At 38.4% G+C, this 25,621-nt stretch overlaps 1 long non-coding RNA gene across 12 annotated transcripts in view; it reads left to right on the top strand.

Moving 5' to 3' along the window:
* Window positions 1-25,621, top strand: part of LOC309664097 — a 153,404-nt gene that overhangs the window by 68,633 nt on the left and 59,150 nt on the right. For 4 of the 12 annotated variants that reach the window (XR_014265591.1, XR_014265594.1, XR_014265596.1 and 1 more), the window contains 2 exons: window positions 1,192-1,283; window positions 10,275-25,502. This is a non-coding gene — a long non-coding RNA (uncharacterized lncRNA). Of the gene's footprint in view, window positions 1-703; window positions 803-1,191; window positions 1,284-10,274; window positions 25,503-25,621 lie in introns of those variants that run through there. The other 8 variants (XR_014265587.1, XR_014265588.1, XR_014265589.1 and 5 more) reach the window with 6 other exon arrangements.

The raw sequence follows: 25,621 nt of genomic DNA, 5'->3' as shown, positions 1-25,621 counted from the left end.
TTTTAGATAGTCCCATTTTAAACCATAAAATCAAAATTATGATGTAGAGAGTAATAGTTTCTTTGTCAAAGTGAAATAAGGTAACTGGTAGTTTTCCAAGACGGTCTGAAGGGGGTGAGTTGTATTTATGTGATCGAAATCCATTGGTTAAATGCACAGGGATTAACATCTGTTAAAAGAATTGTGCTTGGCATGCAGGTGTTTCAATATTTGCATTTAGTATGTGTTTCAGAAACGGCCTCTGAGAAAAACATTTATATAACAATCTGGTGGTTTTATTGTCTAAATCTGTCAGGACAGTCATTTTGTTACCCAGACTTTGTGACCCTCTTGCAAGCTGTAAACTGTTTAACGAAGTGAGTACATTGAGAAAGATGACAGACTTTCAAACTCGGGGGAAAGAGTCTTATATGAGAAGAATCAGCTTTTCCCCTGGAGACTGCGCCTAATATGTGAACAGCAAAAACAATTACATTGGTGATTTCAGGAAGTCCAATAAAGTTCATGGCACAGTCCTACTTTTGAAATATTACATCATTCAGCAAAAGCTTAGGCTCGTATATTAGCTGAAATGAACTAATCATGAATTAATTACCATCAGTTTGCTTTTGTGAATGGAGTGCAGAGGTAGGGCTCTGGTTTCAGTGCCTTCGGTGCCTTGCAGCTTAACTGTGCTGCTGTTTAAGTGTCCCTGTACCCACAGGTGAGGGCGCTCAGGGTGGATTCCATCCAGCAAACCTGAGGATCCCCTCTCATTGTGGGGACTGACATAACCATTCCCTAATCCACGTTGTTCAAATAAGTTGTGCTCTGGTCATTTGTTTTGTAGGTAAAGTGGGGGGGGGGGGGGGAGTAAATGCAGCGTTTCTCCAGGGATTTGTGGCCTAAAATTAGAAAGAAAACTAGGGAATCAGTTGATTTTGCACATTGCCAGATTATCCCTCGAGCTCATGAAAACTGGGTAAAAGCAGAATTATGAATGATTTCTACTTTATAAAAACCACACATGGCTATGATAGCACATGATGGCTCACTTTGGCTTCATTACTTTTTAAGTGCTGTAAATGTCTTTAGGGTATGTGGATAGCCAGTCAGAAATTAATGTTTTGTGTATAAATAGCAATTAGTTTTTGATGTTAGTATGTGCCGTGTGGCTTGTTCACCACAATGACTCTGCTTTTTAACTTCTAGATAGTTCCTGAATCAAGGCTATTTCAGGCCACTTTGGAAATTCACCCAGGAAGTTTCAGTTGAAGCAGATTTCAGATACCTCATGGCTTCAGGTAATTGACTCCATCAGCTGAGGGTGGGGATGTGTGTGGGATTGTAATTTGAGTTTTGTCTGATGGCTTCTGGAACAGTCTGCACTTTTCTGGGGTTGGAACAGCCATCTACTGTGTTTTCTTCACTGAACACACACTAGCACTTCTCCCGATTTCTGTAGCCAGTCCCGTAAGCTCTACCTTATCCATTTCTCCTCCTTTGGTAGTTTGCATGGACCAGAAAAATCTCCAGAGTTTTCTGGGGGGAGACCTATGTTGATAGTCAACTTTTGATTTTGCCCATTATGGGCGTGAAAAATACTCTTATCATCTAAAAAAATGAGAGTACATTTTAACACCCCAAATTGAGAAAGATATAATGCATGAGTGAAGAACAGCACTGTAAATTGAGTAAATTTAACTTCCGCAGAAGTCGTTTCTTATTTTTCTCATTTGGGTGACCCTCTGGGAAGAGGGGATGGGAACCCTGGCCTGGCCTTTCTCTCAAGGTTATTGTGAAATTCACATGGAATAATGTATGCAAAAGTGTTTTTTGGACAATAAAGCACAATGAAAGTGAGGTTGTTTTATTGCAAATTTATAGAAGATGATAATGAGGTGCTGGAACCCTCTGGATAGGCACAGCATCAGGAGTCAAATGAGGAATTACCTCCCGGTTTTTCTGCTGAGCATGCAACGCCTTCTCTAGTCTCCAATGGGTAAAGGATGTAGAGGTTTTAATCGAGCTGGTTTAAACCTTTTCCTGAAGCGCCCTCCTACTGCTACTGGCTCCTTGAAGAAAGAAATTTTTTTTTTTTTTGGCCGCGCCTTGCGGCTTGGGGGGATCTTAATTCCCCAACCAGGGATGGAACCCGTGTCCCCTGCAGTGGAAGCACAGAGCCTTAACCACTGCACCGCCAGGGAAGTCTCGTAGAAATGCTTCTTTTCTTCTCTGTGATGGCCCTTGAGAAAGGCCAAGAAATTTAATTGCTGAGACCCAGAGATGCTTTGGGGAGCACATGGAGAGGTGTGGTACCCAACTCCTTGCTTGGCATGTTGTACTGCTAATAATGCTCTACAGACCTTGGGATGTCCTTCCTGGATGTTGTCTGCCCTGCTTCTCTTGGACTCTGCATACACCTCCCTTTGCTCCTACTACATTCTATTTAATTATGTACTAATATGCCTCTTTCTTCTGGTATGTACCTCCTTCAGAACAGGGTCTTTATCTTTCATTTTTATGTTCCCGTCACACAGTAGATTCTTATTAAATGTTGAACTCACCCAAACACGGGTCTTTTTTGTGACAGCCACATGACTCTGTTTACAAATATTAAACTGATGGCCCAAATCTTCCTGTCTTTTTTTATGAGGGTTGCTGATAAATCATATATTTCTTATTTTTTAGTTGCTTACTTTTTCCGGTGTCAAAAGCAAAACCTTATACAAACTTTGTTTCATCTTGTTAGTCTGGCTCTGTACTCAGGTCCAATATTGAGGGCAAGTCTGATTTTTAATTTCTTACATGATTTTAAATCCGGGTAATACGTGTATAAGGAGTGCAGTTTAAAGGACACAGAAGTGTGTGCAGCATAAATGAGGTCTCCTTTTTCTCTGTGTCTCAGAGCCTGCCACCTCTCCTCTCTGGATGAAATTGTTACCTGTTTCTTGTATATTCTTCAGAAATAATTTACACACACATTTTTAATATCTATACATTGTTCTACATGGTGCTGGATATAATACAGTTGATGAGTAATCTTATTTTTCCCTACACGAACTTATACATATTTCATGGGTCACACAAGGTCACATAACCAAATCACATTTAGTATATTTTATTTTATTCTTTAAATTTTTTTAAATTTTTTAGTTTTTATTTTATTTTTTGACATTTATTGAATAAATTTGTAGCTTGAAATAACAAATTGTACTTGGGTGAATAAAAATATCTTTTGAAGTTTCATGCAGTGAAAATAATTTTGGTATTGCAGTTCTGAAACTCTCCAGTCCATTCCCCTCTTTCCCCATTATAGCCTTGATTTTAATATCTCTATTTTTATTAAGCTGAGGTTTCTTAGTACCGTAACTGTAATGATATTACAGAATAGACTATATGATATTTTGTGTTTTAACGTATTGTTTAGTGTCAATTTAGACTACCTTCAGCAATGTATGGGAGTGCCCATTGCCTTGTCACATTTAGTATATTTTAAATGGGAAAGAAAATAGGTATCAATTTGATTTCATATTTAAATTTTAACTTGACGTTTTGCACCCTTAAAAAAGACTGCAGGGCCATACATTTAAATACTTTATTCATTGAATCTTGACTTCAATTTCTTTTGAAAGGATACAATAATAATTGTAACTTGATGCTGAAAATCAACCTAATAACAAGTTTGACTCAGCAAGGCATCATGCATTTTCTTAGAGGATTTCTAAAAATATCCAGCTCAATTGGCTGATAGGTTGCTAATTGGGTAAAGCAGGTGAACTATATATGAGCTTCAGAAATGACCATCTTTAAGAAATTCTGGTATACCTTAGTATACATGTAGGTGACGAGCAGTCACACTTTTCGGCTAGGATTGTGGATGGTGCTGAGTACCTGAGACACCCTTATTCTGGGTCTTCAGGACCTATTGAGGCTAAATCTGTTTCTATATTTCATTTTACCCATAGCATATTGTTGTGAAATAAACAGCAAAAACAGGTAAAAATAAACAACAGAAGCAATGACAAGAAAAAAAAAAGTCATCACAAAGCAAAATGTAGCTTGAAATTTATTTACGGACATCGAGGAGAGAGAATCTTATAGATTTGCTCTGCTGATGGTGTGGGATTTACAAATAGGCAATATAGAATGAGAACTGCTGAAACAGAAAAATCTCATTCCTTAAATCTGTCTCATACTGTCTGACTTTTACATTTCCATTAGAAGCATGATTATTTTTGTCGCCACCTCCCTACGCCCAAAGTCTTGGAATAATCTGTTATTCTTTTCCCTCTAATATTTTTAACCAATCACCCAATCTAGCTGCCTCTTATTGATCATCTAATATCTGCTAAAAACCTTATATGATCTAAGTCTCACAATATCCTGTCAAGTAATCATTATTATTCCCATTTTCCCAATGAGAAAAACAGAAGCTCAAGCAAGTTAAATGAGGGACTCTGTGTCACTGAGTTTATAAGCAAAAGAGCCAGATTTCAGGGCCTGGTTTATTTGTCGCCCAAACCTATTTTTTCCAGTGATGGAAACTCTCCCTCTCAAGGAGTACTGGTACTATCTATGGAGTTTAGCTCCTAAATGTTATGATTATGTTTAAGAATCAGGGACACAGATTTAGATTAATCATAATCCTTGGTTCAAGACACTTTCATTGCTGCTTCATTCATGGCCATCTTCTTTCTGTTTGGTGTTTCTGTTTTGATGTAATAATAATTAATAATAATAATAATGTGAATTCCTACCCAACCTGAGAGAGAGGACCTTGAGAATAACTTACACCTATTCAATAGCTCTCATATCAATCTTCTTTCAATTCCCTCTGCTACTCTGCTACTTAAAAGTCTAAATATCTCACTTTTGGGCTCTTTAAATTCCTCATAATTGGCTTCTATCCAATGTTCTTTTCTCCAGTTCACTCTCTGAACATCTCTTACAGACTGATATTATTTTATTTATTTATTTATTTGACTGCACCAGGTCTTAGTTTTGGCACGTGGGATCTTTTAGTTGTGGCATGCGGGCTCTTAGTTGTGGCATGTGGGATCTAGTTCCCTGATCAGGGATTGAACCCAGGGCCCCCTGCATTGGGAGTGTGGAGTCTTAACCACTGGACCATCAGGGAAGTCTCCAGATTGATCTTATTAAAAGACAACTCTCTTCACATCATTATCTTGTGCAGAATCTTTCCCTCTCCCCCCTGTAATTCTACGCTGGCCTTTGGAGACCTCTAGGATGTTACCTCGTCCTCCACTCTAGTTATATCTCACAGTCTAGAGAAACCAAAGTGTTCATGCTTCTCAGGCTGTCCCCCATGTTCTTATCCTTAGCACTGCAAGCCATTCTCTTTGCTTGCAAGTGCTCTCCAATCTCTGACCATTCGGTCACCTCTTTCATGAGGTTTTCCTTGATTCTCCCAACCAGAAGGAACTCCGCACTCCTCAAATCACTCATATGTTAGTGTATATGCCATGGTTCTTATCACCTACCAACTCATGTTACAATAATTTATCTTCTTGTTTTATTTCCCTTAATAGATTGTAAGCTTCTTAGCGATAAGAATATTTTAAATTTAATTTTTGTACATCTCATCAGCATAGTCGTTTCGTTTTCTTTGCCCTCGTATGAGGGAAGGATGGGTGTCCATTAACCTCAGGTGTTCTCCAGCACCAACCAATTCCTTGTGCCCTTCCTTCTCAAAGTTGTTCTTCTCTTGTGTTCCATGACTCACGGCTTTCTCCGATCTGTGCATTGACTACGTGGGTGGTGGGGACGGTTTAGTGGGATAGGAGCAGGGGAGACGAGGGAGGGAGGAAAGGCAGTACCCAGTGACTGGGGCTATGTCAGTTGTCTCTAGGGAAGTGATGTAAACACATTGACAGGCGAGACTATGACAGTATCACTGCTCCTTATTTCAAGGGTAAGGAGTGACTGGAATGGATGTTAGATCAAGGAAAAGGAGGCGGACGGGGGCTTCGGTTTCACTCCCGCCTCCTCTGCTTCTTCTGGTGCGTCCTAGGTGATTAGTCATCCTTACTACGTTGCAGAATCACACCTTGCCCATGAAGAGCATATTATAATTCACAGTATCCCTATTTTGAAGATTAGGAAAATAGATTGATGACATTTCTTTAATTCCTTTATTTACTGTTTAGGAAGTTCGTAGTACATCACTCTTAGCCTAAAAGAATGTGGGAACTTCTGGGAGAAAGAACAGAGTCGATATTTTTATTTTTTTACATTTTTATTTATTTACTTATTTTCGTGTTTTTATTTCTATCTATCTATTTATTTATTTTTGGCTGCATTGGGTCTTCATTGCTGTGCGTGGGCTTTCTCTAGTTGCGGCGAGCCGGGGTTACTCTTCGTCGTGGTGCGTGGGCTTCTCACTGCCGTGGCTTCTCTTGTTGTGGAGCACGGGCTCTAGGCATGTGGGCTTCAGTAGTTGTAGCTTGCGGGCTCAGCAGTTGTGGCTTGCGGGCTCTAGAACGCAGGCTCAGTAGCTGTGGTGCACGGGCTTAGTTGCTCCGCGGCATGTGGGATCTTCCCGGACCAGGGCTCGAACCCGTGTCCCCTGCATTGGCAGGTGGATTCTTAACCACTGCGCCATCAGGTTAGCCCATATTTTTAAATACTATGTCTGAACTGGAGAATCAGCAGAGGGAACCACCCTGTTTAGTGTGGTGCTGCCTTAACCACACACTATTAGACACTAACATGCATTTCCTAAGATTCTTTAACACTTATGTAAGATGTCCTCTTGCTTCTTTCAGGGGCTCCAAATGCCACTGGCTTCCTAGGCTACTGTTTGGGTCAGATCTCAATGTTTAGAGCAAAAAAGCCATGACAGACAAAAGATGCCTTGTTTAATCGTGTGAACTCTAGTTTTCTAAGATCCATCTCAGTTATGTTGCTAAGAAGGAACAGTTCTCTCACACATTTATTTCTGTGAAAATGCCACTAATGAAAACACTATAGAGTCATACGTCCACTGACTCTCCAATAATTCGTGTGACCCACCCTGTGGCGCTTTTTTTTTTTTAATTAATTTATTTTTATTTATTTATTTTTGGCTGCAATTGGGTCTTTATTGCTGTGCGCGGGCTTTCTCTAGTTGCGCTGAGCCGGGGCTACTCTTCGTCGCAGTGAGTGGGCTTCTCATTGCGGTAGCTTCTCTTGTTGCAGAGCACGGGCTCTAGGCGCGTGGGCTCAGTAGTTGTGGCACACGGGCTTACTTGCTCTGTGGCATCTTCCTGGACCAGGGCTCGAACCTGTGTCCCTTGCATTGGCAGGTGGACTCTTAACCACTGCGCCACCAGGGAAGCCTGCTCTGGTGCTTTTGTAGATTTACACCTCCATTGAAACATTGAAAACTTGAGAGAGAGAGAGAGGTGGGGGAGGGGGAGCGAAGGAGGGAGAGAGACTGAGACTATATTTAGCTTGACTTCTAAGTCAGGGCAGAGAGGAAATAGTCACCAACGTTCATGACATTTATGTCTAGGTGATGAGGCCTGTCATGTTACTAAGTTGTTCAGGATTTCAGTGATATTTCTTTTAAAATATAACCAACAGATTGAATGTACTTAAGAAAAATTCCAGAAGAAAACTCATTTCCAAAGAGTTTTTTGGTTGTGGTGGTAATGCTGAGGAATGTGTGTTATTGATCTTGTAATAGAAATAATGACTTCAACCCAGGTTTTCTAAGAAAATGAATGACTGCCCCAGGTTAATGGCCTTGAGGCAATCTCCCAGTCAGCCCTCCATCCTCAGGAAATGCCCCAGGCCTTGATCATTATTGTGTAAATAATACAAAAGTGGGTATAGTTCTCTGGTCAGATGGGAAACATACACCCTTATTCTCTCCTGGATTCCCTTTATGACAATAAGAATAACATATTAGGGGAAAAATGCAACAATTTTGCTACCAATGCAAATAAATAGTCTCGTTTAAACAAAATTATTAAACATAATATTAAATAAACTTGAACTCTGTACGTTTGAGTGAGAAATAATGGAAAACTCCACGCTCAGAATTCTTCGACAGCTATAGTTACAGCTAAGTAGAGCCAAATATTGAATTGAGAATAACGCAATTACTGTCGTATTAGATATTTCAAGTTAAAAATCAGGGTTAAATTAGACACATAATTGACTGCTTTAATGGTTGCAAACGAAAGACGGTACTGAAATTTACTTTTAAAATGAGGACCTTATATTCTCATAAAAATATCTTATATAACTGCGCTTGAAAAGTTTTCAAATAGATATTATGATGTATAGGGATAGTTTTCTTATCTTAAAATATCAAAGGATTTTTATGGTCTTTTCATGGGCTTATTTTGCATTCCAGGATCTTCAAGAAGGCAAATAGTAAAATGAAAAACACGTGCAGGAAATTAGGATTGCAGTTGCCTGGGCCGCTGAAGGGGTTGCTACTGAGGGGGAAAAGGCCTCAGAGGGGATCTTCTTACGTTGAATGGAGATGTGCATGCATAATGTCGTCCCAAATCCCAAATCCAGGCGTAGAGCTCGTACACTTTAAATATCTCACGATTTTATTTGTCAGTTATACCTTAATAAAACTGGAAAAAAGTAAATTTTTTAAAAATGCTCTTTCTTTCTGTGAGAGTTCTTCTAATATTTGGGGGATCAGCTCTTTTTCTAAATGATTATCCAGGTGGTACGACACTATTTATTAAAAAGTCCATCTTGTCCTCACATACGTGATATGCTACGTCAACTAGAATTGATGTTTCCATAGGCAGTTGGATTTATGTTGACACTTTCCTTTCTGTTGTATCAGTCTGCCTGTTTATTCATCTGCCATGTTTTGATACAGAGAACTGCTAATCACTTCTCTCTTGGTTATTCTTTCTAAGGGGCTTATCAGTAATTTTGCATCTATTTGACATTTATACATGGGTTTTAGAGCCAAATTGCTTAATTCCAGGAAAAAAATAATCTCATTTATATATGTGTTTTTTTGGAAAAATCACATTACATTTCTATTACTTAGAAGGATACTTGGTATCTTTTTGTTGAGTCATCCTGATGAAAAGCAAGGGCTGTCTATTGGTTCGATGTCACTTTTGTCTTTCAAGAGTGTTTGTAATGTTCCTCATGTAGGTTTTGTACATTACTGTTAATGTACAAAATGTTTTTTAGTTTTTGTTGATGTTTTTCCTGTCCTTACATCTTCTGACTGGTTATTATTTATATACATTATGGCTATAGATTTTTGTATAATTTTGTATCTTTCTAACTTACTGAATTATTTTATTTATGATAGTTTTATCACTGATACCAATATTCCAAGAAAAGTATTATACCATGTGAAAATACTCTCTTCAATTATTTTCTCTTGTTTCATTGCATTAGCTAATAAATCCAATTCTATTCTGAATAGTTCAATAGAATAGCAGGAATTCTTGCCTTGTTCTGGATCTTGGTGGAAATGCTTCTGGTGTTTACCTAGTAAGTCACTGACTGGTTTTAGAAATGAGGTAAATTTATTTTTATCAATTTGAAGAAAAATCCATGGTTTTCTATTTTACAACATGTTTTATCAGAAATGAGTTTTGAACTTTGTTGAATTTTTTTCAGTATCTATGTGAATAGTCAAATTTTCTAAAGATTTTTAAAAAATGGTGGTCATACTAATGGATTTCTTAATATTGAATCACTCTTGCTTTCGTGTAGTAAGCCTTACTCAGTCAAGATATATTATTTCTTTAATATGCTATTGGAGTCTATTTCCTAATATCTCATTTAAGATTTTTTTTTGTCCCAATATTTCAAAGTGAGATTGGTCTGTGTGTTTTCTTTACTATGCTATTTTATCAGGCTTATGTATCTATAGCATATTTCCTTTGTAATAAAATTTTTTAAAGTGTCTTGTCTATGCTTGGAAAAATTAAAGTAGCATTGGATTATCTAGTCTTTGAAGGTTTGTCTGAATTCCTCTGTGAAACCATCTGTACATGGTAATTTTTAAGGGCTAGTTCCCCATTTCTTCTATGAAAAGTGATCCAAGTTTTGTTTGTTTTTTTTTTAAGAAATCTTTATACGGGTCTACAATAAAAGAATAATGGCCCCTAAATGTCTCCATGCCCCAATTCCCCGGGACCGGTGACTATGTTATGTTGCATGGGAAAAGGGAGGGTGCCAGTCTGATTAAGGGTAAGGACTTGAGGTGGGAAGATTATCCTAGACTATTTAATCTTTTGAGAACTTAAAAATGCATAACTTTTTTTTTTTTTTTTTTTAATGGTGGGTCAAAGAGATACATTGTGAGAGGGACTTGACCTGTACCCACTGTTGCTGGCTTTGAAGATTGAGTGAGGGACCATCAGCCAAGGCTTCTGGTGGCTTCTAGGAGCAGGGAACGACCCTCAACTGACAGCTGGTAAGAAAATAGCCACAAGGAAACAAATCCTGGCAACACACGAATGAGTAGGAAACAAATTCTCTAGAACTTCCAGAAAAGGAAGCAGACTGCTGACATCTTGATTTTTGTTCAGGGAGACCGACATTGGATTTCTGACCTTCAGAAATATAAAATAATAACTTTGTGTCAAGCCACTAAGTTTGCCAAAGGAATAAATAAATAAACAGATTATTGCTTTAAAAAAATTGTGTTAAGACACTAAGTTTGTGGTGACTTTTTATGGCAGCAATAGAAAACAGGGTCAAATTTGATAAATGTATTTTATAGGAAAGGGACTATTTTAGCTAGGTTTTCAAATTTATTTTCATAGAATTATACAACATGGAATCATGATTTTCAAAGTTTTATCTATTTATTTCCCCTTGGTCATTTATTATTTTGTGTATTTGTACTTACTCTCTTTTTCTTCAATGAAGTTATAGCTAATTTTTGTTTATGGCTACTTTCAGGTAATCTGAATCAGCAGTCTTGGATGAGAAGGCTAAAGGCCGTGTCTTACCTGATCTTTGCCACTAGACTGGCCCAATTAGCTCCGTGATGGTTTTGAGAAGACAGGGCCAATCTTACCTCCTGCTAAATCTGCCTCTTATAATTCTCTTTTTTAAACAATTTTAAAATTTTTTATTGGAGTATAGTTGATTTACAATGTTGTGTTATTTTCAGGTATACAACAAAGTGAAGCAGTTATACTTATATGTATTCCACTCTTTTAGATTCTTTTCCCATATAGACCATTACAGAATATTGAGTAGAGTTTCCTGTGCTGTACAGTAGGTCCTTAGTAGTTATCTATTTTATATATAGTAATGGCAGAAGAGGAGAATGTATAATGAGGCCAACTGTTGGCATATGCCATGTCCTTTATCTCATGATTGTTTTCTTATTTTTTTCCCATTAACACTAAGGATGTTTCTTTGCACTTAAATGCTTAAAAATTTCCCGTACACTAAGTAGTATTTATATTGAGAGAAATTTAGTTTATTCTTTCTATAGTTGTTCCTTTTTTTTCCCTCCAATGAAAATAGCCCTTTCATCATGTATTTTATAGCTAATAATGATCATGGTTTTAAAAAAATCAGCCAGTGAGAGAGAAGGGAAATATCCCAGATTTCTGCACATTGAGAAAAAATGTCATTAACATTTTGATGACTATTCTTTCCTACACCTTTTTAGAAACATGCACTCCGTTTTCTAAAGATTTTATCAAAAGGTGATCATATAATAATGCTGCCTTTACTGTATAAACTTTTAAAAAATGCAGTTTTCTTTTCGTTCATTGTCTTTTCTCTTCCATCTAAGTAAATAACCCTAGGAATCAATGTCACCACTTTGGTATGTTCCTTGGCTTACTTTAATTGATGGTCATATAATTATATTCATACATATATTTACATATATTCATACACATGTATAATTGTATGTATATTCAAGTATTTGGGTATTGTTTGGTTTAGAAAAATGAGATAATGTTATATATTATTACATATTGAATTATAATGCAATATGTTATTACATGTATTTCTCTGCCTCTTAACTTTCTTACTTAACAGCATGTTGTAGAAATCTTTTCAATCATTGATTTTAGATTGAAATTATTCTCTGTAATTGCTGCATGTGATCTCATGGTATATATATGGTTTTATCACAACTTATTCAAATTTTTACCCATTAATGGACACGCATTTTTCTTCCCACATTTTTTGTCCCGGCCCTGAAAAACGGCATTAACCATTCTTATATACCAGTACTTTATTTCTACAGAATAGATCGCCAGTAACAACGATGCTGATGCAAAGAGTGTGTGTGCTTTAAATTTTGCTTTTCCAAAGGCTGTAAGAAGTCATAGTTCCTTCGGCAGCGTCTGACTGTATCCTTTCCCACGTCTCCGTCAGCAATAGGTGCTATCACTCTTTTAAACCTTACCGATATCATCTGTGAAGTGATATCTCATTGCTACTTTAACTTTTCATTTTACAGTCATTGAGATTGTGTCTGTGTTCTGTGTGTGTGCGTGTGTGTGTGTGTGTGGTATATTTTAGGCTATTTGAAAAATATTGCAAAACAAAACCCATGAATGTTAGTACTTCAGTGACACAGAGTACACTCTAAATTTGTCTACAGAAGGCCATTTCAGCTGTTCAAAAGATAAAAAATTCTGCGTACAACTTTTCTTGTGATATGAAAGAACCATTTCACTGCTCTTTTTCCTTTCAGAAGCAGTTTCAAAATTTAAATTGCCTAATTAACTGGTTGTTTTATTATTATTTAAACCCAGGAGATGACTAAATAACTAGTAAGCGTCTACTGCCGGGTAAAAATTTGCTATGCATCCCATTACTCCAAAAGTAAACATTTGTCTATTTTTACAATGTTTAAAAATACTTGGGTTACTTTAATCTTAAACTTTTTGGCAGTCAATTTAGAAAAGGGTTGACTGCAAGCTCTTCCAGACCTATCTGGCTGGGTCTTTTCAGGGTAAATGTAATTGCCCATCTCAGGAGGCTAAGATTCTAGTTCTGTAAGTTTGACATAGGTGAACTTACCTGAAGACTAAGAGAAATAATTTTGTCATAATTCAGACTAATGGTAGTCTCTTAGTATAAAGACATTAAGTATTGAAACCATTGATTATGTTTAACATAATTGATTTTGCTAAACATTAAAACCAGTCTTCTCCAGTGTAAAAGTCTTGGGTTAGGTGTTTAAAGAGAACAGTGGGGTCAGCCTAGGTATTTTTCAAATATGATTATTTGTGGATTTATTACATATGTGTTCTATCTATTTAAAATCTGAAATCTTACAAAACTGTTTCTTTATGCCATTATGCTAGTCCCCAATTATTACAGCTTGATTTACTTATGCCAGTCCCAACTTTTAAAACCTATTCAAGGGAATTCCTGGCGGTCCAGTGGTTAGGACTCTGCACTTTCATTGCCAGGGCCCAGGTTCGACCCCTGGTCAGGGAACTAAGATCTCTGAAGCCGTGCCGTGTGGCCAAAAAAAAAAAAAAAGCCTATTCAAACGTCCCACTCATTTTTACATAGGCACTGTGATTGCTGTTAGGAATTCAGAGTACATGATTACTGTAGCTGTATGTAAATGACATACATGTTATGGGTGCCAAAATCTAATACATGTTTTAGGTTGTAGTAGATAATTTCCCCCTCGTGGTATCATGTTTCTCTTAAATCTTTAGGAGTCTGTGGGTTGTAATGTAAATGGTCTGAGCGCTAGGTCAATTTTTTAAATATAAAGCTGTACAAAATTGTAGCTACTTGTTACTATGTGATCGAGACAGAAACTGTGAAATCAGTTTGGCTGTTCTTGTGACATTTTAAACAAGCAAAAAAGTTAAACTGTCTATAAAGAAACTGCATTTGTAAGTTTTATTATTAAATCCACCACTGCTTTGCTGACTAATAAAAATGGAAAATGTGTGCTTTTATAGGTTTATAAAAAGGCAAGCTATCGTTTCGTGAAAAATATCTTGCACCGATTGAATACAGGTGGCTGCTTGTTTGGACTTTGAAGATGTAAAGGCTCAGTATAGATGTCTGAAAAAGGTAATACAGCACAATAAAAAAAATCTTCCTCTCTTTGCTCATCAATCCTTTGGGTATTCCGTGTCAAATAAACGCTACAACAATTTACACTAAGAGTACACAGTGGAAGTGCCAGCCCTAACGCTCCTTAGGACTGGATACCTGCCAGGTTTTTCACACCAATATTTAATGTGAACTAAAACGTCTTTTCCATTGGAAGTGTGAGAAGGAGCTTGCTTTCCTATATTTGGCTACGCGCTTACATGAAGTATAAAGTCAAATGCCCGTGATGTTCTCTTTATTTCAACCATGATGAATTGTGTTCATTTGTTTAAGTGCATGTGGCAGCTTTAGTGTTCCAACTATAAATTTTGGTTAACTTCTATTGACATGCTGTATTAAACTTAAGAAAAACAAATTACACTTCACCCGTTTTAATTGACTAAATGTGTCAAAAACACAGTAAGTATAACACGAAAGGTCAGAGCCTTCGTCTACACTGTAATGGGTGTCATGGCAGGGATCCAACTTTTCTTGTACATTTCATTTTTCACCAAGTTTGAGGACGAGGCATACGTTTCACGTTCACTTCCACTTCTCATTTGTACTTCAAAGTTTATCACAGGCGGTGTGACTACCAAGAACACTTTTCTCTTGTGCTATTTAAAGTTCTCTTCACAGTGACGTGCCTGCCCAGAGAATACTGATGTTCTCCTGTAAACAAGGCCTCGAGAACGGACTGCGGCATTCTCAGGAACAAAATGCTGATTTATAGCACACCATAGATCAATGTAGCACTGCCTGGAAAAGACCTCGTTTACATATCTAGTCCGTGCTTCCACGACTGAACCAGCAACTGCGTGGCTAGGGGCCGGCTTAAACTTGGCACCCTGGATTCCCTTAGGATCTGATTAAAGTTGCCAGTTCTTTTGCTCTGCGTCCAGTGGTTTATACGAATCTTTATTCCTCCATTAAAATTTATTAGCTTGATGCCCGATGATTACATAATATTCATGAAGCTCTCTCTCACCTGCTACCACCCACCTGTCCTATTTTTTCCAGAGTTACCTCTTGGTCTGGGATTTTTTCATCCCCTTTCTCAAAATTAGCTCCTTTTCCAGGGTTCCAACATGAGTTTCCAGTGTGAATTTACGTCTGGAAAAACTCTCCATGGGGCAGGTGTTTGCAAAGTGTTACGTTTCGTACTGGGGAAGACAGGGATTCTAAAGTTTATGCCACTTTCACCACTGCTTGTAACAATCTCATTCCGTATGACATGCTTTACCAGCAAGAAGCCACACGTTGTATGTTGGCACTAATGGGAGGCTGTCAGTATTTGTTCTGCTCTGATCCACATGGGGTGGGAAGCCTAACAGTCATCCTTATGCAAGAAGCTCAGACACTGCCTGATGGGGCCTAATCAGGGCTTTCGATTCTCCTTAAAGAAAGGAAGAGACCACCCCCTGACCCCAACCCCGGGTATCACTACTACCGTGAAGATTCGATGAGAATGAGTCTGGTTCTAAATGACAGGCTGGCAGATTTTCTGTAAAGGGCCAGAGAGGGAAAATTTTCAGCCTCAAAGCCCAGATGGTCTCTGTCATAGCTACTCAGCTCCGCCATCCACAGCACAACCTTTCGGCATTGTGTAAACGGATAAGCGTAGCTGTGTTCCAATAAATATTTATGGACAATGAAATCTGAATATCATTATAAATTTCACGTGTCATCAAACAGTCTTCTTCTGACTTTTTTTCCAACCATTTAAAAACATCAATACAATCCTTAGCTTGGGGGCCATACAAAAACAGTTGGCAGGCTGCATTTGGCTTGAGGGCCCTAGCATGCCACCCCTGCTCTAAGCTAATACAATATTAATTTCTAAAAGGCCCAAGACATTTAGAGTAGGGAGCTTTCCCTTTTAAAATAGAGTTGCTCTACTCATCTCTTACATACAAGAATCGTTCCCTCCCTTCCCTCATTTTCGGGTCAGATGGTGAATATGGTGGCGTTTGGAGTCTAATCCTGTGAGAATGGGGTGTAGCAAAGGGCGGGTGATGCCCGGCCCGTATCTGCTCCCTCCTCGCCGTCCCCACTCCCATCCTCTCTGCTGCTTGGTGCAGCAGGCCCGGGCCTCTGTGTGAGGTTTTCTTTGGCTTCTGTGAGGTGCCTTTGGCCCGTGGGGAGGTTGTGCTGGAAGTGCTGAGGCATTAAGGTCCCTTGGGAGGAGCCCTTGGCCAATGACTGAGAGAGTCGGAGGGTAAGTATCCCCAGTGTGGAATGTCCCTGAGGGATGGTCTGCATCGCCTCTCTGGTTCCTCAGGGCGATGGGAGCCCCCGTTGCTAACAGCTGCAACCTGCTCAAGAACATAACCTTGATTGGCCTCCATCCTTTTCTGTTTCATCCCGACTTCTCTCCTCGTGCTTCTCAGGACTCCCTCCCAAATAAACAACCTGCTTGCTAGAGTCTCAAAAGATGGCACATTCTTAAATTCAAAAACAGCCTTTTGTAAATAATGAAGGCCACTGGCCTAGGTTGTAAATCTTAAATCCTTGCTTTCTCTAGGCAGAGCCGGCCACCTGTCCTTTGACTATGGCGGGGACTTTTTCTCCTCTTTTGTTTTTGGCCAAAGGGCAGAAATCAGAGCTACTTGGCCCTGTGAATGCTTGCTAACCAAAGAGCATTCTGAGAAGCAGTGTGACATTTCCACCCAGGTCACACAGGTTGTTGTGCCCCGTGTGCTGTGACACATGACACAAGAAAATAGGCCAGAGGGGACACTGTGTCCTCCACCTCCTCCCCCATACCAGCCTGTGACATGTCAAAGACTATCTCTATGACAGCTCACTTTCTCTTTTCTGTTGTGAAGTGTAGGGCTGGGATGAAGAAAAAGGATACGGTCTCTTTGAACTCCAAATCCTTGATAACTTTTACTCCGCGTCTAGCCCATTACAGATTTTCTTACTGCCCTCTGCAACTCTGGCCCATCTGCTGACTTTTCTTCCAAAGCACCTCTGCTTTATGGTGCTAGAATAAACTATTCCAAAAAACAATTTTTAAATCTTTATTAAAACTCTTTAAGAAGTAGTTAAAAGTTTTCCCCCGATAACGCCCTCATTCTGGATCTTTCTTTCATTAGCAGGAAGCATGGATATGCTTTACTAACATCCCCTCTACTGGATCCTGTTTTTGAAAAGTACAACATATTTACTACTTATGGTGTAAGTGGAAAAGGAATAGGGGTGACCAGAAGCCTTTTTAAGGTAAAATTTTCTTGAGGAAAGAGAAATAAAGTGAATAAGTGCAAAGGAGAGACATTACGATTACATTTATAGCAGCAAAAGGGGGTGGTGAAGGATCTGAAATCATTAAATACAGAGTTGATAAGATAGAAGGGTTATGCTTACCTAAAGCCAGAATCACTTAAAGAGAAGCAAATTTATATTTTAATCAAAAGTTTTTATTTTTAATAGAAGGCCCTACCATACTGCAAGTTGAATGTCAGATTTTAAAGAATGTATGTTTGAATCGTTTTCACCTTATTAACTTCTAATCCCCATGAACATTAAATCAATGTTTACTTGGACCGAAAATTTCTTAGGTACTTTGGCATAGAGAATGATGTGAAAGGCTAAGGTGAGAAAAAGGAAGACCAGGGACGGACCAGGAATTATACTTTTATAGGCCGTACTTACACAATTCAAAGTGAAATAGATGCATTCATACAGTTTAGAACTTGGCTTTGAGTCTACACTGAATATGGCCAGTTTAGCTCAGCAGGTGATCAAGATGATTCAGGAAAGAAAAATACAGTTAAGAATAGTCCCATGTCTATGATGAGCTGTGTATTAGATGAAGTCTTCTCATTTAACATTGTTACAAATAAGAACTTGGAAGGATGGATCAATGCATTGTCTTCATTCGTGCTACGTATAGGCCCAGTGCTGGGTGTTAAAGTACTGCGGTTACTAAGATGTGGTCTCTGGCTTAAGCAGCCTCTGGTGACTTTATGAGCAGCACCAAAAATGGTGCAGGAAAGCCCAAGAAGTGCCTGGTGCTCTTTGATTGATTCCACTGCAATGTGGAAAACCTATGGTGTGGTCGTCGCTTTGCTTGGTCATAGATTCACATAGACTCCATCCATCCATTCACTCACTCACTCAATATTTTTGGATCACATACTATAAGCTAGATATTGTGCTAAGTGTTTCAGATGTCCGTGGGGAGTTACCCTCTTGTCTTTAGAACAAACCAACACTGAGATGTAAGGATGCATTAGTAATCCTTGAGCTCCAGGAGTCATTAAAATTGAATTATGGCATTATTGAGTCTCGAAATAATCCACACATGGAAGTTAAATTATGGAAGATGACAGTCTTTGAGGACTGCTTCCTGACAACATATCACTACAGTCACATGAAGATGGGGGGTAATCTGAAGACAGGACATCCTCTATATTATGTTCAAAGAATTAGTCACCAACTGTTGCTCTTCATAATCTATAACATCCATGCATCAAAATTCAGCAGTGGTTTTTCAAGTTTCCTACTGGTCATTTGAATAACCTTGCAGATAAAGTGTTTTACATTATGGATGGATGTCCACCACCTTAAGATCACTGCCCATCTCACTCGATTGTTCCTTGGGATGCCCAGCTGCACCTCATCATATATCACCACCTTTCAGCCGGCTCTGGTCACCCCATCTCACACTTCATCACGTCCTGCATTCTTTGGGAACTCTCTGCTCTGTTAAGGAATCTGTCTCCATTGTTGCCTAATTCATTATTCCCAAACCAATTATTATTTAATCAGACTTTATTGGTGTCCAAATTAGTTCTTTTTACTGTATCAAGCCAGGACTATTGCACACTATCAAAAAGGAATATTTTCTATGACCAAATGTGGTCAAGAAGTATTAAATGATACTACGTAGTTTCTGGGCTTTATTCCTCTCTATATTGATTCTATGAACTTGAGCAGGCAACTTACTATGGAGCCTTTGTTTCATTAAACAGAAAGAAGTTAAGATACTTGCTGACTGCCCTGTTGAGGTGTCTGCGTTATGAGTTGGTCATATTGCTTTTGGTGATGTTAACTTGAGCAGGTTATTACTTTGAGCACATTTCAGAGTAGTGAGTGTCATTTTTGGGGGGTCACCTTCTTTACCTTAAACAGCTACATAATTTCCTTCATTCTGATGACCAGTCCAGGCCGAGTGTGAACTAATCTGGATCATTTGAAAGACAACCTCTATACAAAATTAAAAGACTGGTTGTTACATGATTTACTGTTGATTTAAGTAGATTTTCCTGAGTGAATTATTCCTTCAAATTTTCAAGGCAAAGTTGCCAACATATATTTTATTATATGATGGAATTGGTCATAGCAAATGTAATATTTTTATTTACAATCATTTCACTTTTTCCATTCAGATTCTCATGTATTCTATACATAATTTCTCACTCTTTGCTATTATAATGATCTCAAATTACCCAAATAGATTTTCCCATCACTCTGTGTGTCTTAATCTGTTCAGGCTGCAAAATACCACAGACTGCGTGGCTTATAAACAACAGAAGTTTATTTCTCACAGTTCTGAAGGCTGGGAATTCCAAGATCAAGGTGCCAACATGGTTGTGTCCTAGTGGGAGCACTGTTGCTTGTTCATAGCTGGCCATCTTCCTGCTGTGTCCTCACATGATGGACGGGTCAAGGGCGTTCACTGGAATCTTTTTCTTAAGGGCATTAATCTCATTCATGAGGGCTCCACCCTCATGACTTAAGCAGAGTCATGCTTAAGTCATCCTAATACCATCATCTTTGGGGGTTAGGATTTCAACATATGAATATTAGGGGGACACAAGCCCTCAGACTATAAAATCATGTCCACTAGAATCAAACGTTGTACATTTAGAAGTTTACCCTCCCCACAAGGTTACTGCAATTCAGTGTGTTTCAGTGGGGTTTGGTAGAGCCTTGGGGAGGCCAGCCAGCAATTTCAAGATCTAATGTGAAAGGATCATGATCTCTGATCATCTCATTTCAATAATTCTAGAAGTTGTATTTGTAGATATATGGTATGTCTCATTGGTGTGACTAGCTCATTATTCAATTAGCCTTAGTGAATATTGAATTTATACTACTAAAGCAGGAAAAACATGCTTATGGGGCATTTAAATTATCATTTGGAGAATTATTTATTACTTAGAACAATATTTCAGTTAAAAAAATCAAACTGCTGCAAATTTAGGACTACTAACTTTTACCAAGTCTTCCTTGTGTACCTCGTTATTGCCTAGGCTTAAAGCATGATATTAATCACATATGTTACAATTAAGCAGGCAGGTGTGTGTGGTCAATTTTTAATTTTGTTTTTATTTTACTCTGTGGTGTGTGGAATTTAAGACTTTGTTTATTCAGAGGATGATGAGAAAACTCTGCCTTTGGGGTACTCCATAAAAATTTACAGAAACAATGCTTTTTTCTTTAGTCAAAACAATGCATTTCATTGACTTTAATGACTGCTTGAAGTTGTAATTGGTTTGCCCTTTGAAGCACTTTGGTATTTGTTAGTGGTTTTTAACTTAAGAGATGCTGGTCGATATACAAATGGATTGAAAAATCTTGACTGATGTTAGAAATGGGCATTTTCAATTTAATTTCAGGACTCTGAGAAAACAAATATTAAAGTGAAAAGTAAGAGGATATGATGTTATATAGTCAAGTATACACAGAAACATACTTAGATTTATCAGGTGTGACCCAGAATGAGAACTGTGTGAATTGTAAAAATTGAGACAGGCACTGTGGCACTGATATTTATAAGTAAGCAATGGAGGGTGCATCTAGAAGAATTTTGTGTAATCTCTGACTGCCAGTAGACATAAAACTTTATGATTGGATTCAGATGGAAAAGGCAAGATGACTTGACTGATGACTTTTAGAAGGTCCATAGCCAGTCTATGATAGCCCACTGCCTACCAAGAAGACCAAAATGTCACCTATACTTACTCTTTGTTCAGCAAGCATTTCTTGAGTCCCTTCACCATCATTCACAGGTGATGGAGATAGAAAGATAAATAAGACACTCTCTCCCCTCTAGAATGGGGCTATATGGAAATAATAATAGTAGTAGTAGTCAAAATAATAATCATCATTTATTGGACACCTAAAATATGCTCCCTACTTAAATGCAGTTATCCCTAACACTCTGATTCTGCAAAGCATCACTTGCTCCAATTTGTCAACAAAGAAACAACCCCGAAGTGGTTAATTAACTTGTCTGAGTCACAGAGAGCGAAAAGAGAATTTGGATTGGAACCTTGTTCAGATCCCAAGGTCTAAGGTCACCGTTTTGAAAATACATGGGTCAGATCATGTAAGTCATTTAGGACATTCCAAGTAATTTATATTTTATTCTGAAGGCTACTGAACACTGCTGATTATAAACAGCCTATGGCATGCCAGGGTTTGGGCTTTAGAGAGAAACTTCTGACAAGGATGGAGAATGGGGTTGAGACTGGAGGTAAAAAGCCATTGCAGAAGTTAAAGTGGGAGAGGATGAAGTCCTAACTTAAGACATGGCAGTGAGAATGGAAAAGGAGTGGATGGATTCAAGGCATATGCCAGAGGGCGTGGGTGCAAGGATAAGGCAAGGATGACATCCAGAGGTCTAACTTGAGAAGCCAGTTAGGAGATGGTGCCATTTGGTGCCATTATCAGAATAAGAAATACAAAGAGAAGAGGGGGTGAGATTAGTTTAAAAAACTGTATTGAAAAATCATACAAGCTTATTATAAAAATTAGAGCAGTAGAAGAAGGCAAAAAAGTGAAAGTTAGATGTTATGCCAAATCTTAGAACTCAGAAACACTCATTACTAGATAGATAAATTACAGGATTTACTCAACATTAGATCGATGATTCTTTCCTATAAGGGATATTAGTTCCTAAAATCTCCCTCTAAAGTTAAGACAAAAGATTCTGATACATGTCAAGAGTGATTCTGGTTTGGTGACTACACATTATATATCTAAACAGTATCCTAAAGATTCAAGTTCAGTTTTTAATGTGGTAAATTTGAGGTGTTTTGGGGACGTCCATACGGAATTGTCCTTCAGTCAGATGCATTTGTGGTCTTGGATCCACAGTGAGATCAGGGCTTGGATGTTATCATATAGGGGGAAGTTGAAACCCTGAAGAGGTAACACTGGGTTAGCAGGTTGAATTGATGAGGGTTGAGGATACAGTCTTTGAGGGACTCAGATATTTAAGGAGTGGGAGATATAGGAGATGACTCTCCATCTCCATCCATTCCTTATGTAGAAGAAAAACAAAGAGATATGACATGATAAAAGCCAGTTGAGAAAAGAGTTTGAAAAAGTTGTCTATAGCATCAAATGTCACAGAACAATCGAGTAGGATAGAGTGGACAATTACCCAGGGCTATAGCAATTTGGGAACAGCATGAACGGCAATTTGGTCTCACTGAGAACGGTTTCTGTAAAGTGGCAGAGAAAGAAACCACATTACAGTGAGTGAAGAACTAAGTGGGCCGCAAAGACCACTGTTAAGAAAGTTGGTTGCAAAAGACAGGGGACGCTAGAGAGACTGCTCAAGAGATACACGGGGTGGAGAGAGGGCTTGTTTTTTCACATGGGAGAGGCTTGAATCCTATGGGGAGTGTAAAATCCAAAACAGAGGAAGAGGTTCAAGTATAGGCAAAAGCAGAGCTGATTCGTGGTGGAAGATGTGGATTGCCCCACTAGCTTTGGGCAGGAGGTGGGACATCTCATTCTCTGCGACAGAAAGGGTGTAGGCTGGAAGATATACCATATAGGAAAATAGCGCTTTAAGAAAGTTTTTCCTAAATAGCTTCTGTTTTCTATGTTAAGAGAAGGATTAGAAAATCTACTGTAAATGAGGAAGATGGGGTTTGAAAAAGTTTGAGAAGGAGTAAATGTAAATGGTAAAAAAAATTGTATGTGCTAACGGGAAAGGGAGCAGACCAGGGATATAGAAGGGACTGTTGCTTGTCCCCAAAGGCTTGATCAGAGTTGGAAGCCATGTTTCTTCCTGATGCCAGATTTCGTGGCTGTGTGATTGTCTTCACGGAACTTAGATGTAGAAGCGGAGTAGATCAATGGTTAGATTGACCCAAGGGTTTCCAGTCCTTATGCGTCAGAAGAGAGATTGACAAATTCAAGAGCCAGTAGATGCTAACCAAAGAATGTTTGAATATTTGAATAGACTGTGAGACTCGGGCTACATGGGGAGAGAAGGGGAGGAAGAAAAGGCAGGTTCTCTGAGATTGATGACAGGTATTGATAAAAGTAGGAGAGCGGGGAATCTGTAAAGAGAAAAAGTTGTGACTGGGATGTGGTGCGCTAGATGTAAGAGATGGAATACTTCCAGTGGAAATGAGAAATTTAAAACAGCCGGAAGCAATTTGCATATTTTTTCATGAGGGGAACAGGGTAACTGGGAATTCCATTGTTGTGGGCTCGAAATTGCAAACACAGCAGCTGTGGTAGAACCACATGTCTGTAGAGTGAAGACAACCTCTTTCTCCCCAGCTATCAAGTCTACAGAGAACAGTCCTTCTGGAGTTAGAGAGCTGGAGCTCCATTTGGGGTGATGGAGATGGAATGAAACCCTGTCATTCCAAATCTACTGCAGCTAATCTGAAAATCAACTTGTCTTTACTTTCAAACTAGAGTGAATTAGGTTTTTGCATCCTGCAACTTTACCGATTATCATACTAAGTGAAGTAAGCCAGGCAAAGAAAGACAAATATCATAAGACATGGCTTATACGTGGAATCTGAAAAAATGACGCCAATGAACTTATTTACGACACAGAAATAGACTCACAGATATAGAAAACAAACTTTTGGTACCAAAGGGGAAAGGGTGGGAGAGGGATAAATTAGGAGTTTGGGGTTAACATATACACACTACTGTATATAAAATAGATAACCAACAAGGACCTATTGTATAGCACAGGGATCTCTACTCAGTATCTTGTAATAATCTATAAGGGAAAAGAATCTTGAAGAGAATAGATATATATGTGTATAACTGAATCACTTTGCTGTACACCTGAAACTAACGCAACATTGTAAACCAACTATACTTCAATAAAAAAAATTAATTAAAAAAACCCACCAAACTAACGTGATTATGTGAAATGGTTGCTTTGGCCTCTTGTCACTCATGACCATGCTGTGACAGAACGCAGCACATTATACGGTGAGCACTGTAGCATCTGTCCCATTAGACTATGATTTCATCCGTGGCAGTGACTGCATCTTATTTATTTCTGAACTCCCAGTGCTTATCAGTGTCTGACACGTTGTAAGGATTCAGTAATGTTTATTTTCTCACGTAGACAGAGATAATCAGGAAGACTTCATGAACTAAGTAGGTTTTAAGCAACTGGCTGTTCTTTTTTGTCACGTTTTCCATATTTGACTTTTTCCCAGAGGATCAATATAGCACACAGTAGGTGCATAGTAAATATTTGCAATCAGTTGATTATAAAAGAGCATCCTGCCTTGATTGTAGAATTTTGGACATTGCTTTGTTGTTATTTCTGTAAACCTGCACCTGTGGAACTATTATACATTTACACAGATTCCATTTAGTTTTCTTAGTTCTGACCAAAAAATATGTTTTATTTCCAGAAAATATGCCTTTGAAATATGGCTTCTGCACCTTGTTGAAAGTATTTATCACACGATTCTGACTCTGATGGAATGATTTCAGTAGGAGTGGAATATCTCTGTACATTGTATGGATCCTATGAGAGATCTAGGATGCTTGCAGACATTTAGAAGTTTACTGAGAACTCTTCTGAAAATGTTATACCCATTGATGCGAAGCTTGTCTACCTCACAAAAGTGGAAGGTTGAACCCCCAGTTTATTTTTATCTTTTTTTTTTTTTCCTTGACAAGTTCCATACCAGTCAAAATCATTGAATAATTACTCAGAGAGCTCAAGTGTGGTTTGGGTAAATTAACATGCCTGGGGGATCATTTGACTGACACAGGATGGAAAAAATTTTGCAATTTAAAAAAAGGTGGAAAAGCCATTTTAATTACAGGAATACTTGTGTACTGGCAACTGGAATGGCTAGTTCCTTTCAGGGGCACAAGCAGATGTCAGAACTTGGTAGAAAGTTTGGCTGGATCCTGTGCCATAGTCTTTGAGATTCTCTGCTCTGTTCTCAATTTTAGGGGGTGCTGCTCGTCTTGTCTTGGACCAAAGTGACCTTCTTTATTTTTACTGTTTGCTGAGAGCTCAGTATCTATCATCTATTTATCTATCATCTAGAGAAGTTTGAGGTATCCGGTCCCTAGATGTCTCATAAATATTTATAAAACTCCACTTAACACAGAAAGGGACCATGAGGGTGTGGAAGAGCATCAGCTGATTTAATTGTGATCCCGCCTGAAAGTATTTCTATATTCAATGGCCATCACAAATAGCCACATGCTAATAATAACATCTTCAATCTTTTTTTTTTTAATTAATTAATTAATTAATTAATTTATGGCTATGTTGGGTCTTCATTTCTGTGCAAGGGCTTTCTCTAGTTGTGGCAAGCGGGGGCCACTCTTCATTGCGGTGCGCGGG

This window comes from Balaenoptera physalus (genome assembly GCF_965194825.1).
Source record: "Balaenoptera physalus genome assembly, chromosome: 7".
NCBI classification, from domain to species: domain Eukaryota; kingdom Metazoa; phylum Chordata; class Mammalia; order Artiodactyla; family Balaenopteridae; genus Balaenoptera; species Balaenoptera physalus.
The sequence above is the reverse complement of the archived record's forward strand: the minus strand, read 5'-3'. Positions and strand labels throughout refer to the sequence as shown.